This window comes from Pteropus vampyrus, unplaced genomic scaffold, assembly GCF_000151845.1.
Source record: "Pteropus vampyrus isolate Shadow unplaced genomic scaffold, Pvam_2.0 Scaffold7, whole genome shotgun sequence".
Taxonomy (NCBI): domain Eukaryota; kingdom Metazoa; phylum Chordata; class Mammalia; order Chiroptera; family Pteropodidae; genus Pteropus; species Pteropus vampyrus.
This window is the reverse complement of record NW_011888788.1, coordinates 767,646-777,235: the sequence shown is the minus strand read 5'-3', so window position 1 is coordinate 777,235 and position 9,590 is coordinate 767,646. Positions and strand designations below refer to the sequence as shown.

At 38.9% G+C, this 9,590-nt stretch overlaps 2 pseudogenes; one reads left to right on the top strand and one right to left on the bottom strand.

Annotated features, from left to right (window-relative positions):
* Positions 1-2,177: 2,177 nt before the first annotated feature.
* On the bottom strand, positions 2,178-3,369 carry LOC105298286 (annotated as a pseudogene).
* A 1,826-nt stretch (positions 3,370-5,195) lies between these two features.
* Positions 5,196-6,551, top strand: LOC105299301 (annotated as a pseudogene).
* The last annotated feature ends 3,039 nt before the right edge of the window (positions 6,552-9,590 follow it).

The following is a 9,590-nucleotide window of genomic DNA, read 5'->3' as shown; positions in this document are numbered from 1 at the left end:
TTTTTTGATGTACACTTCAATGAGTCACATGTATAGATTTTTCCGCCACAGACACAGACATAAAGAATTCCCTTGTGTTGTCCTTTTGTATTCAGACTCTCCTCCCATCCCAATTCTAGGCAAGCACTAATCACTTGTTTGTTTCTATTTTCACTTTAACTCGATGAACTCTCAGCAAGATAAACTCAAAAGAGATCCACATCGAGACATAGAATCAAATTGTCAAAAGACAAAGACAAAAAAAGGACCTTGAAGCAGCAAGAGAGAAGCGGCATATCAGGTACAAGGGACAAAGGAAAAAAAGAGTTTTGTTGATTTAAAAAATTGGATAGTTTGCTTTTTTATTTTTGAGTTTTGAGAGTTGGATTCAAGTCTTTTGTCTCATATGTGATTTGCAAATATTTCCCCACAATCTATCGCCCATCTTTTTATTCTCTTAATAGTGTTTGCAGAGCGGAAGTTTTAAATTTTGACAAAGTTTAATTTATTATTTTTTTTCTTTATAGATGATACTTTTTGTGTCCTATCTGAGAACTCTTTGATTAACCAAAAACCATGGATTTCCCCCTATGTTTTCTTCTGAGAGTTTTATAGTTTTACATGTTACGTTTAGACTTGTAATCCCTTTTGAGTTAGTTTTTATGTATATGAGATGTAAGTCAAGGTTTATTTTTTTTGCATATAAAGGTTCAGTTTTTCCAGCATCTTTTGTTAAAAAGACCATTCTTTCTCCATTGAAAGAACATATCTTTGTACCTTTGTTCAAAACCTATTCACCATAGTTGTGTGGGTCTATTTCTGGAATTTGTAGTCTGTTGCATTGGTATGTATCTGTCCTTTCACCAATACCACACTGTTTTGACTATTGTAGCTTTATGACACATCTTAAAATTGGCTAGTCTGCAAATGCAGAAGAATGAAATTGGACCCTTATCCAAAAATTAGCTCAAAAATGGACCAAAAATCTAAACTTAAGAGCTAAAACTATCAAATTCCTAGAAGAAAATGAGAAAATCTTTATGACATTGGATTTGTTTGATAATCTTGGATATGAAACCAAAAGCACAGGCAACAAAAGAAATGATAAATTAGACTTAATCAAAGTTGAAACCTTTTTTTTCTTCGCTTTGTAGTCAGTATATTAAGGAGACATTCATACATTTCAAGAATTGCTTAAATTCTAATATCTAAATTTAAGCTTGCGATCATGACTTTTAAACATACAATTAAAGCTATTTATCGTAATTGCTATACTATCAGCACTGAATTACAGTTACTTTGGAGCATAAGTTAAATGGTTTAAAGTAAGACTACAACATACCTAAAAAATACCTTCCTATTTCATACATGTAAATTACTCCTCCACGTAAAGTTCTCATCACCCTAACTTCTAAGTTAGCCTGATCTGGAAGTCATTACTCTCAGGTTTATCATGGTCCAAAGAGAAGGAAAAAAAAATGTAACCAAGGACTGATATAGTTATATACATTTAAAAAAATGATGGCATGGCGGAAGGGAATGCAGTTCTACAAGTACAAGCCCTCAAGAAGCTGCTTATCATGATAAACTCCTTCTTTAGAAGGGTATCATTTCTATCACTGATACCACAGCTAAATTATATAGCACACCATATTTAAGTATCAATTGAGGCGATAGAATAAATGTAGAGGCATCACAATGAATCCTACTTAACACAACTATACAGACTAACACTTCTCTACAAATTAAGTTCTATGTCTGATTGCCAGTTGGATACAGAGTTTTAACTTCATAGCTTAACAATTAAGGGTCATACACCGAAGTCTATGCATATACTTAGCATTTCAGGCTAAGCTATTCTATGCACATAGATGAAATTAATTACAAAGTATGGCCTAACAAATGCTAGAAGAAAATTTTTTTAATTAAAAAAATTTTTTAAATATTTTTTTAGGGGAAATTTTTTTAAAGTAGTTTTTATAGGTATTAAACTTATCTTGCACACTGAAGTCATCATATATAAAGGGAAAAATCAGAGCTTTTATATTTGAGTTTATTCTTCATTTAACTTTTAAAACACTACTATAGTTGAATATCAAAATAAAAACAATAGCAAGTAGTGAGCATATTGTAATTACAGCCCTTTGTTCATTCACTACAGCATATACAGCCAGCAATGAGTGTTATTCTCTGGCCCATTAAGAGGTCTGACATTGAACATCACCCTTAGCACGATGTTAATCGTCTTTATTTGCTTCTTCGTTGTAAAGGTGCTGTCTTTCTTGATTTGGATCATAGCCCGCCACTCCTACCTGGTCCATTTCTCAATCTCTTCTACTTCCTTCCCTTCAGGTAGGCGTTTTTTTTAAGCAAAGAGAGTTTATTAGGAGAGAGAAAGCAATTCTGAGGAAAGTTTACCTAAATTCGATGATTAGGTGACCCTTTTCATATGGTCTATGATAAATTGGCATGACTTCATTTTACACACTCGTGATATCCCTATACTTGACAATCTGACCTGTATGAGAGGTGATGACGACAGTTTGGTTGTCAGGAGGAGATACTGGCTTTTGGAAGCCACACAATACTTCAACCAGCTGTATGTCCATACACATGAAAAGGTCTTCTCCTCATTGTAAAAACAACATGGCCCTTCTGATCTAAAACAATGATGATATCTCTGGGCTTCAGTCCTGGTTCTTGGTCTCTTTCACCATGGAATGTACTCTTCTGGCCATCTTTCATACTTTTGTCAATATGAACTTCTAGAATCTTTTTCTCTTGAACTATCTTCCTTCCTTCACATCTTTTACATCTGTCTTTGAGACTGATCCATCTCCCATGGCCCTGGCACTCCATGCACACAGACTGAATTGGCTGAACCATTCCATGTCCTATCTGATGATTTCTTATTTGCATCCCATACCTCGGCAATTGGGACGGCACTCTACTGCTCCTTTCTCACCACCTCAGCTTTCACATTTGTCACAAATCACATTCTTTTGCAGAACTAGTTTCTTGTTACACCATTTTATAAATCTTCTAAAGTTACTGAGAGTTGATGAACAACATTTTACCTCTCCTTTCTCGCTGTATCCTACTACTTTCCAAAAAATGTATCAAAGATGTCCATGGGAAGCCAAAACCGAACCACCTCCATCTGCTCCATCTTCTTTATTTGCCTGTTTCCTTTTATCACAAAATTCCCTTTTCTTTGCATCAGAGAGCACTTTATAAGCTTGACAAATCTGTTTAAACTTCTCTCCTTCATTTGGATTCTTATCAGGGTGGTACTTCAAGGCCAATTTCCTGTAAACCTTTTTTTAATTCTTCCTGGGTGGCATTGAGTTTGACCTTCAAAACATCATAGTAAGTGGTTTCTTTTACCATTTTTGAAAGCCAATGAACAGGCAGAGGCAGGTGTGGGAGAGTGGGAAGGAGCACATTGCTGGGCACAGCTGGGGCAGCTGCTGCTCCTCTGCTTCTCACTCAGTGTTCTGGAAAGTTCTGCCAAAATTAAAAACTTGTGCATCAAAGAACACAAGAGAGAGTGAAAAGGCAATGCACAGAATGGGGAAAATATTTACAGAAATATCAAAAAAATATTAAAAACTTCTATAATTCAACAATAAAAAAACAAACCAATTCAAAAATGGGCAAAAGCCTTGATCACATTTCTTCAAAGAAGATATACAAATGGCCAATAAGTACATGAAAAGATGCTCAACATCATTAGTCACTAGGGAAACACAAATCAAAACCACAATGAGATAGCACTTCACACCCATTAGGTTAGCTATTACCAATAAAATGAAAAATAATGAGAGTTGGCAATAATGTGGAAAAATTGGAACCCTTGAGTAATTGCTAATGAGAATGCAAAATGTTCCAGCTGCTGTCGAAAAGAATTTACCAGTTCCTCCAAAAGTCAGACATAGAATTAGCAAATGACCTAGCAATTTCATTCCTAGATATATACCTCCAAAAATTTAAGCAGAAACTCAGATACTTGTATACCAATGCTCATAGTAGCATTATTCACAATAACCAAAAGGTAGATACAACCCAAATGTCTACCAAAAACTAAGTAAATAAACAAAATGTAGTATACACATACAATAGAATATTACTCAGCCATGAAAAGGTATGAAATTCTGATACAGGCTCTAATAAAGACAAAACTTATTAGCAAAACAATTCTGCTGCATAAAATAGTCCAGACACAAAAGGACAAATATGATATGACTACATTTATGTGAGAATAGGTAAATTCATAGAGACAGAAAGTAGAACAGAGGTTATCGGGGACTGGCGGGGAGGGGAATAGAGAATTATGATTTAGTGGGTACAGTGTTTCTGTTTGGGTGATGAAGAAGTTCTGGAAATAGACAGTACTTTTAGCATTCAACATTGCGAATGTACTTAATGTCACTGATTGCACATTTAAAAATGCTTACAATAGTAAATTTTACAATTAAAAAAACTAAAAAACCCCACAAAACCCTACAAAAAATTGGCTAGTGTGAATCTTAAATCTTTGTTTTTCTTTTTCAAACTGTTTTGGATATTCTAGATTTTTTTTTAACATTTAAATCTATGTACACTTTAGATTTAGCTTATCTATATCTACAGAGAATCCTGCTGGGATTTGGATAGGAATTGCATTAAATTTATAGATCACTTTGCGGGAGAAATGGCATCTTAAATGTACTATGTCTTTCAATCTATGAATATGGTATGTTTTTCCTTTTATTAGGTTTCCTTTCATTGAATACAGATCCTACATTTATTTTTAGATTTAGATCTTAAGTATTTCATTTTTTGAGCTATTGTAAATGATAATGAACTAAATTGTGTTTCCCCCAAATCCATATGTTGAAGTCCTAACCACCAGAACCTAGAATGTGACTGTATTTGGAGATAGAGACTTAAAAAAAATTTTTTTTTTCTAATTACAGATGACATTCAATATAATATTAGTTTTAGGTGTTCAGCATAATGGTTAGATATTTCTATAACTTACGAAATGATTCCCAAATCAGTCTAGTACCCCCTTGACACTATACATAGTTATTACAATATTATTGACTATTATTCCCTCTTTGGAGATAGAGCCTTTAAAGAAGTAATTAAGGTTAAATGAGGTCAGATGGGTGGGCCCTAATCCAATATGTCTGGTGCCCTAAAAAGAAGAGGCAGAGACATTAGGGGTAAGCATGCACAGAAAAGAGGCCGCATCAGGACACAGTGAAAAGGTGGCCATCAGTAAGCCAAAGATAGATGCTGTCAGGAGAAACCAAATCTTCAAACATCTTGATCTTAGATTTTACAGCCAGAAGTGTGGGCAAATAAATTCTGTTGTTTTAGCCATCTAGTCTGTGATAGCTCTAGCAAACTAATGTAAGTTCTATTTTCAAAAATTTCATTTTCTGGTTGCTCATGGCTCATATATCAAAACGTAATTGATTTTTGTATATTGGTCTGAAATCTTGTGACCTTGAAAACTTGCTTATTAGATTCAGGAGCTTTTTCAAAAATAGATTCCTTAGAATTTTCTGCATAAATGATCATGTCATCTGTGAATAGGGATAGTTTTATTTATTTCTTTACAATATTAAGCCCTGCATATATGTATGTATGTATGTATGTATGTATGTATGTATGTATGTATGTATATGTATGTACATATGTAGGTATTTTGCCTTATTGCACTTGCTAGAACTTCCAGTACTATATTAAATGGGAATTAAGAAACAATGGCAGGGCAGGTGCCAATTCTCCCATCTCTGAGGTCACATACACATTTCCCACAATTTCCTTTCCTTTCTCTCTCCACGCGCTGCCCAAGACGCCAAAAGGAAAGAAGGCTACGGGAAAGAAGGTGGCCCCAGTCCCTGCTGTCGTGAAGAAGCAGGAGGCCAAGAAGGTGGTAAATTCCCTATTTGAGAAAAGACCTAAACGTTTTGGCATTGGACAGGACATCCAGCTCAAAAGGGATCTCACTCGCTTTGTCAAATGTCTCTGCTAAATTTGGTTACAGCGGCAAAGGGCTGTTCTCTATAAGCGCCTGCAATTAACCAGTCGACCCAGGCCTTGGACCACCAAGCAGCTGTTCAATTGCTTAAGCTGGCCCACGGGTACAGACTACAGACAATGCAAGAGAAGAAGCAAAGACTGTTAGCTTGGGCTGAGAAAAAAGTTGCCAGAAAAGGAGGTGTCCCCACCAAGAGGCTACCTGTCCTTCGAGCAGGAGTTAATATTGTCATCACTTTGGTGGAGAACAAGAAGGCTCAATTGGTAGTGATTGCACATGACATGGAGCCCATCGAGCTGGTTGTCTTCCTGCCTGCCCTGTGCCCTGAGATGAGGGTTCCTTACTGCATTATCAAGGGGAAGGCCGGGTTGGGGTATCTAGTCCACAAGGAGAACTGCACCACCACTGCCTTCACACAGGTTAACTCAGAAGAAAAGGGAGGGCTGGCTAAGCTGGGGGAAGCTATTGGACCAACTACAATGACAAGTATGATGAGATCCGCCGTTACTGGGAAGGCAACGTCCTGGGCCCAGCATGAGCGGCTTGCATTGCCAACCCGGAAAAGGCATATTTTTTAATTTTTTTAGTTTGTTAATATGGTGAATTCCACATTAGAATTCCATCTCAGTTAGAAAAGAGGATCAGAAACAGTTCTCGTTAATGCAGAATGGACGGAAATATTCACTTAGAGTTTTGCCCTAGGGCTATGTTGACTTGCTCTGTCTCTATCATAATATGGTTTGAAGATATCTGGACCATCTGCACATCATGCAGAACACTGCAATGGTCCTTTACATTGCTGACATCATGCACATTGCACAAGATGGACATGACATGGCTGGGCGCATGCACTCCACATGGTGGGAAATGAACCCTAAAAAGATTCAGGAAACTGTCACTTCAATAAAGTTTTATGGGATCCATTAATCAAAGGCATGCCAGGATATCGCCTCCAAAGTAAGAGAGTAATTGCTGCATCTTACACCCCAGTCCAAAGAAGAAAGCACAGCACCTGCTGGCCTCTTTGGATTCTGGATCCAAATTACATTCTTCAATCAATTACATTCTTCATCTAGGAATACCATGCCAGCCCATATGTCAGGTGTCACAAAAGGCTCTCAGCTTTGGGAGGGACCAGGTGCTCCTGTAGGTTTGTCCTAATTATTATTGTTAAGAAATAAATAATATAACACTTCTCTTTGACTTGAGGAAGGGACACTATTTTCTAATTTGTACAGAGACACCATAGGTACTAGCATATGTTTGAGATGAAAGCTGTTTGATATTAATGGAGAGGAAGACAAAGGTGGTTTCAGGCAGTGATAGATCAGTCTCAGACTAAATGCCTCCAAGTTTGTGAAAGCTGTGTGGAGGAAATAAAGGCCACGGGCTCATAATTTAATGTCAAATTGTCACTTACTAAAATCTGTGTGCAGAAAGAATTGGGGGACCACACCTAGTCTAATAGTGACCCAACTCCTCAAGCTTCTTAGAACTTTAAAATTACAAATGTCCTTTTCTTTGCAGAACATTTGATACTATCTAAAATATCTACAAAAATATTTGGTCCATGCCAAAATGTCTTTGAAATTTGGTTGTTTGGTGGGTCTGGGGATGGAGTGTGTACGGGGGGTCTTTTTTACTGACAGGCAGAGGTGGGAGGTCTGGCTCTACATGCCACCTTCACTGACACTATAGTGTAGGGTAATCTTTCACCTCTGGGTCATGGTGAAAGTCCTGACTCTCCATTAGGCTTCCTGTGACCATTCCAGCAGGGAGTGTGAGAAACACTTTGTCACTGCTGAGTGGTGTGGAAATCCAGGTTCCTCACGTGGTTTTCACGTGGGTGAAGTGGGGTTACAGCTGGTGGAGATGAAAGTCCCTGCTCTCTACTTGGTATTCTCTTGGTATTCAGGGGTGTTGGGGTACCTCACTGCAGCCTGGGAGGGCAGAAATTTAGGTTCCCCGCTGGGTTTTTGCTCCCTTGTGTGTTTATTCTTGGGGCTTGGTTAGGGTAGAAACATTTCATCTAAAAGATTTTTCCTTTCTTGGCCCCTTGGCTAGAAAGAGCATGTTTTGGGGGAGGCCTTTTGTTATTGTTGTTTGTACCCTATTGGCATTTCTAGGTTGTCAGCTTCTTCAGTTCCAAATTTGAGATCTATGAGGCAAATAGAAAACCCAGAGAACTCAATTAGTGCCTTTCCTCAGGTACTAATATCCCCAGGTAATCTGCCTCCTTTTCTCCTCCTTTCAGAGTCTTTTTACGTTTTTTTTCCTATATAATGTCCAGGGGTTTAAGTTATACTTAGCGTAGGAATTGGGAAATATACATCTACTGCATCTTCTCAGAAGTGAAAGTCTCTACTGCCCTTTTGTTTGTTTTATTGGGTTTTCAGTGCATAAAGAGGCTTTCCACACACCTTTTATTTTTTCCTAATCCTCCCTCCCATTAATTTCCTGTTGAGCTCCCCCTTCCCAGGCTCATTCCCCCACCCCTAGCCCACTGCTGTCTTTACCCTCTGGACACTGTGCCACCTCTCCTTGAACTTCCCTCCTCTCTTTTCTCATTTCTGTGCTCTTCCCCCTAATCTGTCAGTAGTATCACATTGCCCGAAGGAGAATTAAGATCTCTGTCCCAGAAATTTAGAAGGAGAAACAGAGCAGGTTCCGTATTTTTTGTTTTGCTTTGGAAATTGGCTCTTGAGTATCAGAAGAGAAGGCCTGAGGGAAGCAGAAATTGATGCCAAGATAACATCTTGGAAAAAGACTAGAGGGACAGCAAGACTACTACCCTTTCCCTTATCTTAGGAACCAGCTGAGGGTCGCTTTTGGGAGATAGGGGAGATGGGAAGCAGAATTCAGCTTGGGTAGCAGGATTGGGGAGGGAGGAGGAGACAAGCACAGGAAGGTGGGTCAGCTTTCACAGACATCTGGGCAATGGCTGGGGGAGCCCCGGGTTAGCAGAGCTAGTATAGACACCACCATTGCCCTACCAGTGAGTAACCACTATTGAGTCAACTGTTCCACTGGCTGTATGTGTCCACTTCTTCTGCAGATCTCTGCCCAGCCTCATCTGACCTCCCTGGGTAGATCCCTGACCTTTGTCTGTCTAGGCCCAGGACACTCCTTGTGAGCCCCATTTGAAACAGAAGGGGAGTCTTTGCCACTCAAGAAATTGTGGTGTCATAATCGAAGGATTATGTTCTTGGGGGTATTATGTCAATGGATATAGTGGAGGCTCTTAATGTCCCACCCAAATCCTCCTTACTAGTTAGCACATCCATCTTTTAATTGTGGGGAGTGTTGGCTGCTAACAGCTCACAGTACCCCCTTCCCCCAAGTACTGCTCTTGGCCAAATGGGAGCTGCTTAACCCAAGGGTTACATGCTCCAACCAGTTTTGGTAGCCTGCAGTCAATGACTGGCACAGGGGTACTATAGGGCCATCTCCTTGCCACGAAGAAGGTCCGACTGCGGTGCCCTTTACTCTCCAGAGCTCCCTGGGGATTATGCTAGACTCCTGCTGAGACCACATTCTTGCTTAGTGCTTTCCCCTGCCTTGTCCTGCCTGTCTCACC